The following is an 8,610-nucleotide window of genomic DNA, read 5'->3' as shown; positions in this document are numbered from 1 at the left end:
ATGTTGGAGGGACAGAAAGAAGGCCAATGTGACTAGATTGTCGTGAGTGAGAGAGAGCAAGCGAGTGGCAAGAGGTGAAGTTGGAGAAGTGACCAGAAACCAGGTTGTGTAGGGCCTTGCAGGCCCAAATAAGGATTTTGGATCTTAAAAAGTACAGTGGGAAATTATTGAAGGCTTTTAAGCAGAGGAGTAACATGGTATGATTTATGTTTTAAAGTCATTCTAGCTGCTACATGGAGAATGGCTTATTGGGAAGCAAGAGTGGAAGCAGTGAGACCAATTGGGAGATGACTGTAGTAGTACAGGCAAGAAGTGAGAGTGGTTGGACCAGGGTAGTCAAGGAGGAGTCGGAGAAAGTGAATGGATTTGAGTATGTGTTTTGGAGGGTGTTTTTGGTAGAGATGGGGTCTTGCTATTGCTCAGGCTGGTTTCAAACTCCTATGTTCAAGCCATCCTCCCACTTTGGACTCCCAAACTGCTGGGATTACAATTGTGAGCCACCACACCTGTCCTTGGAGATTTTGTTATCAGGACTAGCTGATAGATGGGAGCTAGGAAGTGAAGGGAAGTGGGGAATCAAAGGTAACTCCTTAATTTGAGGCTAGAATATCTGGGTGAGTTGAAGTGCCATTTACTAAGATTAGGAAAAACAGCTTTTTTTTTTTTTTTTTTTTTTTTTTTTGTGAGACACAGTCTTGCTCTGTTGCCCAGGCTAGAGTGCAATGGCATCTACCTAGCTCACAGCAACCTCCAACTTCTGGGCTCAAGCGATCCTACTGCCTCAGCCTCCCAAGTAGGTGGGAATATAGGTGCTTGCCACCAGGCCCAGCTAATTTTTTCTTCTTCTTTTTTTTTTTTTTTTTTTGAGACAGAGTCTCGCTGTGTTGCCCAGGCTAGAGTGAGTGCCGTGGCGTCAGCCTAGCTCACAGCAACCTCAAACTCCTGGGCTTAAGCAATCCTACTGCCTCAGCCTCCCAAGTAGCTGGGACTACAGGCATGTGCCACCATGCCCGGCTAATTTTTTTCTATATATATTTTTAGTTGGCCAGATAATTTCTTTCTATTTTTAGTAGAGACGGGGTCTCGCTCTTGCTCAGGCTGGTCTCGAACTCCTGAGCTCGAGCGATCCACCCGCCTCAGCCTCCCAGAGGGCTAGGATTACAGGCATGAGCCACCGCGCCCGGCCCTTTTTTTGTTTGAGACAGAGTCTTACTCTTTTGCCCTGGGTAGAGTGCAGTGGCATCATCATAGCTCACTGCCACCTCAAGCTCCTGGGTTCAGGCAATCCTCCTGCCTCAGCCTCCTGAGTAGCTGGGACTACTGTGCCACGATGCCCAGCTAATTTTTCTATTTTTAGTAGAGACAGGGTCTTGCTCTTGCTCAGGCTGGTCTTGAACTCCTGACCTCATGCGATCCTCCTGCCTTGGCCTCCTATAGTGTTAGGATTATAGGTGTGAGCCACCACACCTGGCCAGGAGAAACAGCTTTTGAGGGAAAGCTAAGAGCTCTGTTTTGAACGTGTTACGTTTAAAATGCCTATTGCCTATCTAAGTGAAGATGTCAGGTAGGCAGTTGGATATGTAACAAGGAGCTCAATTGGGGAGATCTAGCTAGAAATACAAATTTACGAGTTGTCAGTATATAGATGTTATTTAAAGCCATTAGACAAGATTGCCAAAGATAGAAGTGCAGATAGCAAATAGGTCCAAAGGTTGAGTCCTGGAGCACACCATCATTTAATAGTCAAGAGATAAGGAGAAGTCAGGAAAGAAGACTGTGAAGCAATGAGGCTATTAAGGTTGGAGGAATGGCTGGGTGTGGTGGCTCACGCCTGTAATCCTAGCACTCTGGGAGGCCGAGGCAGGCGGATCGTTTGAGCTCAGGAGTTCGAGACCAGCCTGAACAAGAACAAGACCCCGTCTCTACTAAAAATAGAAAGAAATTAACTGGACAACTAAAAATATATATAGGAAAAATTAGCCAGGCATGGTGGCACATGCCTGTAGTCCCAGCTACTCCGGAGACTGAGGCAGGAGGATGGCTTGAGCCCAGGAGTTTGAGGTTGCTGTGAGCTAGGCTGACGTCACAGCACTCTAGCCTGGGCAACAAAGCGAGACTCTGTCTCAAAAAAAAAAAAAAAAAAAAAAGGTTGGAGGAAAATAGGGTGCAACTGAAAGCTAAGAGAAGGAAGTATTTTGTATCAGTCAAAGTCCAGTTAAGGAAACAGAAACCACATTTAGAATTTTAAGCAGAAAGAATTTAAGGTGAGGAACTGGTTACTCCAGGTGATAGAAGAGCTGAGAATCCAAGGAAGGGATGGTGAATTCATCCAGAGATTTACCAACAGCAGGAAGCTGCTTCACCTCTAGGGCTGGAGGGACAGAAGTAGAAAGTGGTATTTTCCAAGTGCAGGATCAGGATCATCCTTGAGATGAATCCCACTTGATCATAATGAATTATCTTCCTAGTGTATTGTTGAATTCAGTTTGCTAGTTGGGAATTTTTGCATCTGTGTTCATCAGGGATAATGGCTTGTAGGTTTTTTTGTTGTGTCCTTCTCTGGTTTTGGTATCAGGGTAAAGCTGGCCAAGTAGAATGAGTTTGGAAGTATTCCCTCCTCTTTAATTTCCTGGAATAGTTTGAAAAGAACTGGTATTAGTTCTTCTTTAAATATTCGGTAGAATTCAACTGTGAAGCCATCAAGTACTGAGCTTTTTTTGATGGGAGACTTTTTATTACTGATCCAATTTCTTTATTCACTATTAGTCTGTTCAGATTTTCTATATATCCATAATTTAGTCTTGGTAGGTTGTATGTGTCAAGGAATTTATTCATTTCTTCTAGGTTATCCAGTTTGTTGGCATATAATTGTTCACAGTACTTATTTTATGATTCTTTGTATTTCTATGGTATCAGTTGTAATGTCTCCTTCATCTCTGGTTTTATTTGAGTCTTCTCTCTTATTTCTTAGTCTAACTAAAGGTTTGTTGATTTTATCTTTTCAAAAAACCAACTCTGTTTCATTGATTTTTTAAATTGTTCCTCTTATTTTTCTTATTTTATTCAATCAGGTAGAACTTCCAGAATAATGTTGAATAATAACAATGATGGCAAGCATTATAGTCTTGTTCATTACATTGATGAAGGTGCCTGTGGAATATCATCTGGATTCTATTTAAAACTTATACATCTATATTTAGGATTTTAATATCTATATTTATTTGACTGATCCATATGTTTCCTTTTCTTGCTATCACCGTCAGGTTTTGGTATCAGTTATCCTATGTTCACATAAAGAATTGGAGGAACTTACCTTTTTTCTATTCTCTGAAACAGTTTAAGAACTATTTGTCCATTGAAGTTCTGCTAGAACTCAATGCCACATTCTCACTACCCAGAGATCACTGTTTTTAACATCTTAATGCATATTTGTCTGGATCTCTCTCCCTCTTCTCCCCACCCTCCATATGTGTATATTCACACACAAATAGATATATATCAAATAAGATCACTCTACATACTGTCCTATAAACTTCTTTTTTTCCAGTCAACAATCTCTACCATTTTAATAAATTTTCATCTCTTCTAATATCCCATATTGATATTTTCCCAATTAACCCTAAAATGACCCTTACACTTGGTTTGTTCAAACCATAACCCAATCCAGAACAAGGTACTGATTGCATCTAGTTGATTTAAAAGTGAAAAATTAGGCGTGGTGGCTCACATCTGTAATCCTAGCACTCTGGGAGGCTGAGACAGGTGGATTGCTCCAGGTCAGGAGTTCGAGACCAGCCTGAGCAAGAGCAAGTCGAGACCCCATCTCTACTAAAAATAGAAAGAAATCATCTGGCCAACTAAAAATATATATGGAAAAAATTAGCCGGGCATGGTGGCGCATGCCTGTAGTCCCAGCTACTTGGGAGGCTGAGGCAGAAGGATTGCTTGAGCCCAGGAGTTTGAGGTTGCTGTGAGCTAGGCTGATGCCATGGCACTCACTCTAGCCCGGGCAACAAAGCAAGACTCTGTCTCAAAGAAAAAAAAAAAGGTAATAAAAAATGAAAAATGAATTGTATCTGTCTTAAAATGGAAATGGCTGCTTTGGGAAATACTAAGTTTACCATCACTGGAGACTTTCGATCAAAGTCTGGACCAATATGTGTCTGGGAGGCTGCATAGGAAATTCATACACACAAGAGAAGGTTAGAGTGCATGACCTTTAAGGTCTTTTTCAAACTTGAGTGAAGATTCTGTGACTCCGAGTTTCTATAAATCCTGTTTTTGTACCACTTCTGCATCAGATCCCATTCTTTCCTACCTACTCAAGTACATTACTCCAGTAATTCTCTCTCTCTTGGATTATCAATTTTTACTTTTCCCTTGGCTTTTTCCTCATCAGCATTCTAATATGCTGTTATTTCTTCCATCTTGAAAATACCTACCATCAATCTTACTTCATGGCCGGTCATGGTGGCTCATGCCTGTAATCCTAGCACTCTGGGAGGCCGAGGCGGGAGGATCACTCGAGGTCAGGAGTTCGAGACCAGCCTGAGCAAGAGCGAGACCCCATCTCTACTAAAAATAGAAAGAAATGATCTGGACAGCTAAAAATATATATATAAAAAAAAATTAGCCGGGCATGGTGGCGCATGCCTGTAGTCCCAGCTACTCGGGAGACTGAGGCAAAAGGATTGCTTGAACCCAGGAGTTTGAGGTTGCTGTGAGCTAGGCTGACACCACGGCACTCTAGCCCGGGTAACAGAGCGAGACTCTGTCTCAAAAAAAAAAAAAAAATCTTCAATCTTCATAAACAAGAACGTATGCAAATCAATAAATGTGATACATTACATTAATAGGACAAAAACCATATGCTCATTTCAATAAATGCAGAAAAAACATTTGACAAAATTCAGCATCTGTTAATGATAAAAAAAAAAAAACTCTTCGCAAATTAGCTATAGAAGGTATGTACCTCAACAAAATAAAGGCCATATTTGACAAATCCACAGCAAGCATCATACTCAATGGTGAAAAGTTGAAAGCTTTTTTCCTAAGATCAGCAACAAGACAAGAATGCCCATTTTTGCCATTTCTACTCAACGTACTACTGGAAGTTCTATCCAGGGCAATTAGGCAAGAGAAAGAAATGCATCCATATTGGAAAGGAGGAAGTCAAATTGTCCCTGTTTGCAGATGGCATGATCTTATGTATAGAAAACCCTGAAGACTTCACCAAAAAACTGTTAGAATTAATAAAAGAATTCAGTAATGTTACAGAATACAAAATAAGAATCATTAGAATTTCTACATGCACTTAATAGCAAACTATCTGAAAAAGAAATCAAGAAAGCAATCCCAGTTTTAATAGCTACCAAAAAAAAGAAATCTAGGAATAAATTTAATGAGGTAAACAATCTCTACACTGAAAACTATACAACACTGATGAATGAAATTGAAGAGGACACACAAAAAAGGAAAGATATCTCATGTTCATGAATTGGAAGAATCAATATTGTAGTTTTCTTAAAAAAAATTTTTTTGAGACAGGTCTTGCTCTGTCGCCTGGACTGGAGTGCAGTGGCATCATCATATCTCACTGTAGCGTCCAACTCCTGGGCTCAAAATTAAAAACAATTTTTTTTTGAGAGACAGAATCTCGCTCTGTCATCCAGGATGGGGTGCAGTGGTGTGATCACAGCTCACTGCAGCCTCAAACTCCTGGGCCCAAGCAATCCTCCTGCCTTAGTCTCCCAAGTAATTGGGACTGCAGGCACATGCTACCATGCCTGGCTAATTTTTTTATTTTTTGTACAGACAGGGTCTCACCATGTTACTGAGGCTGGTCTCCAACTCCTGGCCTCTAGTGATCCTCCCCCCTCAGCCTTCCAAAGTACAGGGATTACAGGCATGAGCCACTGTGCCCAGCCCTATATTGTTAAAATGTCCATATTACCCAAAGCAATTTACATATTCAATGAAATCCCTATCAAAATAACAATCACATTCTTCAGAGAAGTAGAAAAAAATCCTAAAATTTGTATGGAACCACAAAAGACCTGGAATAGCCAAAGTAATCCTGTGCAAAAAGAAAAAGGCTGGAGGCATCACACTACCTGATTTCAAAGTAGACTACAAAGCTCTAGTAACCAAAACAGCATGGTACTTGCATAAAAACACATACATAGACCAATAGAACAGAGTAGAGAGCCCCAAAATAAACCCATGCATCTATAGCCAACTGATTTTTGACAAAGGTGCCAAAAACACATATTGGGGAGAAAGTACAACCTCTTCAATAAATAGTGCTGAAAAAATTGATATGCACATGCAGAAGAATGGAACTAGACCCCCATCTTTGACTGTATACAAAAATTAAAATGGATTGAAGACTGAAATCTAAGACCCCAAACTATGAAACTACTTGAAGAAAACTTAGGGGAAACACTTCATCATATTAGACTGGGCAAGGAATTTTTGGATATGACCTCAAAAGCACAGGGAAGAAAAGCAAAAATAAATGGGATTACATCAAACTAAAAAGCTTTTCCACAGCAGAGGAAACAATCAACATATTGAAGATACAACCTACAGAATAGGAGAAAATATTCGCAAATTATTCATCTGACAAAGGGTTAATATCTAGGCCGGGCACGGTGGCTCACGCCTGTAATCCTAGCACTCTGGGAGGCCGAGGCAGTAGGATCGCTTAAGCCCAGGAGTTTGAGGTTGCTGTGAGCTAGGCTGACGCCATGGCACTCACTCTAGCCTGGGCAACAGAGCGAGACTCTGTCTCAAAAAAAAAAAAAAAAAAAAAAAACCCTATATAAATGAAGTGATATGCTGTGTTCATGGGTTGGAAGACTCAATAGTTTTAAAGTGTCAGTTCTCTACTCTGGGATTGCTCAAGGTCAGGAGTTCAAGACCAGCCTGAGCAAGAGCGAGACCCCGTCTCTACTAAAAATAGAAAGAAATTATCTGGCCAACTAAAAATATATATATAAAAAAAAATTAACTGGGCATGGTGGTGCATGCCTGTAGTCCCAGCTACTCAGGAGGCTGAGGCAGTAGGATCACTTAAGCCCAGGAGTTTGAGGTTGCTGTGAGCTAGGCTGACTCCATGGCACTCACTCTAGCCCAGGCAACAAAGTGAGACTCTGTCTCAAAAAAAAAAAAAAAAGATTAATATCTAGACCACATAAGGAATCCAAACAACTGAACAGCAAAAAACAATCTGATTTAAAAATGGCCAAAAGGGCCGGGCGCGGTGGCTCATGCCTGTAATCCCAGCCCTCTGGGAGGCTGAGGCGGGTGGATCGCTCGAGGTCAGGAGTTCGAGACCAGCCTGAGCGAGACCCTGTCTCTACTAAAAATAGAAATAAAAATTATCTGGACAACTAAAAAAATATATATAGAAAAAATTAGCCAGGCATGGTGGCGCATGCCTGTAGTCCCAGCTACTCGGGAGGCTGAGGCAGAAGGATCGCTTGAGCCCAGGAGTTTGAGGTTGCTGTGAGCTAGGCTAACGCCACGGCACTCACTCTAGCCCGGACAACAAAGTGAGACTCTGTCTCAAAAAAAAAAAAAAAAAATGGACAAAAGACCTCAATAGACATTTCTCAAAAGAAGATGTACAATAGCCAACAGGTATATGAAAAAATGATCAACATTGCTAATTATCAGGGAAATGCAAATCAAAACCACAGTGAGATATCATGTCACTTCAGTTAGAATGGCTATTATCAAAAAGACAAAAGATAAGTGTTGGCAAGGATGTGGAGAAAGGGGAACGCTTACATACTGCTGGTGGGAATGTGAATTAGTACAGCCATTATGGAACATAGTATGGAGGATCCTCAAAAAATTAAAAATAGAACTACCATATGATCCAGCAATCAGTCCTACTTCTTAGTATATATCCAAAGGAAATGAAACTATTTTGTTGAAGAGATAGCTGCATCCCCATGTTTAATGCAGCACTATTCACAATAATAAGATATACAATTAACCTAAGTGTTCATCAAAGGAAGAATAGATAAAGAAAATGTGGTATATATGCATAGTGGAATACTATTCAGCCACAAAAAGAATAAAATCTTGTCATTTGCGACAACATGGATGAATCTGGAGGACATGATGTTACGTGAAATAAGGCCAGACTCGGAAGGATGAATACCACATGATCTCACTCATATGTTGAATCTAAAAAAGTTGATTTCATAGAAGTAGAGAATAGAACAGTGGGTACAAGAGATTGAGAAGGGGAGTTAGGAGGGGGGATGGAGAGAGGTTGGTCAACAGGTATGAAGTTACAATTAGATAGGAGGAATAAGTTCTGGTGTTCTACACAATAGGGTGACTATAGTTAGCAATAATATATATTTCAAAATAGCTAGAAGAGAGGATTTTAAATGTTCTTACCACAAAGAAATGATTAATGTTTGAGGTGATGGACATGCCAATTACCCTGATTTGATCATTACACAATGTATACATACAGCAAAACATCACATCGTATCCCATAATACATATAATTATGCTTCAATTAAAAATTTACAAAAAAATGAGAGGCATAAATATTTAAAAGAAAGTGACAAAATTATCATCATTATA

Source organism: Lemur catta, chromosome X (assembly GCF_020740605.2).
Source record: "Lemur catta isolate mLemCat1 chromosome X, mLemCat1.pri, whole genome shotgun sequence".
Lineage (NCBI taxonomy): Eukaryota > Metazoa > Chordata > Mammalia > Primates > Lemuridae > Lemur > Lemur catta.
This window is presented reverse-complemented; position numbering follows the sequence as displayed.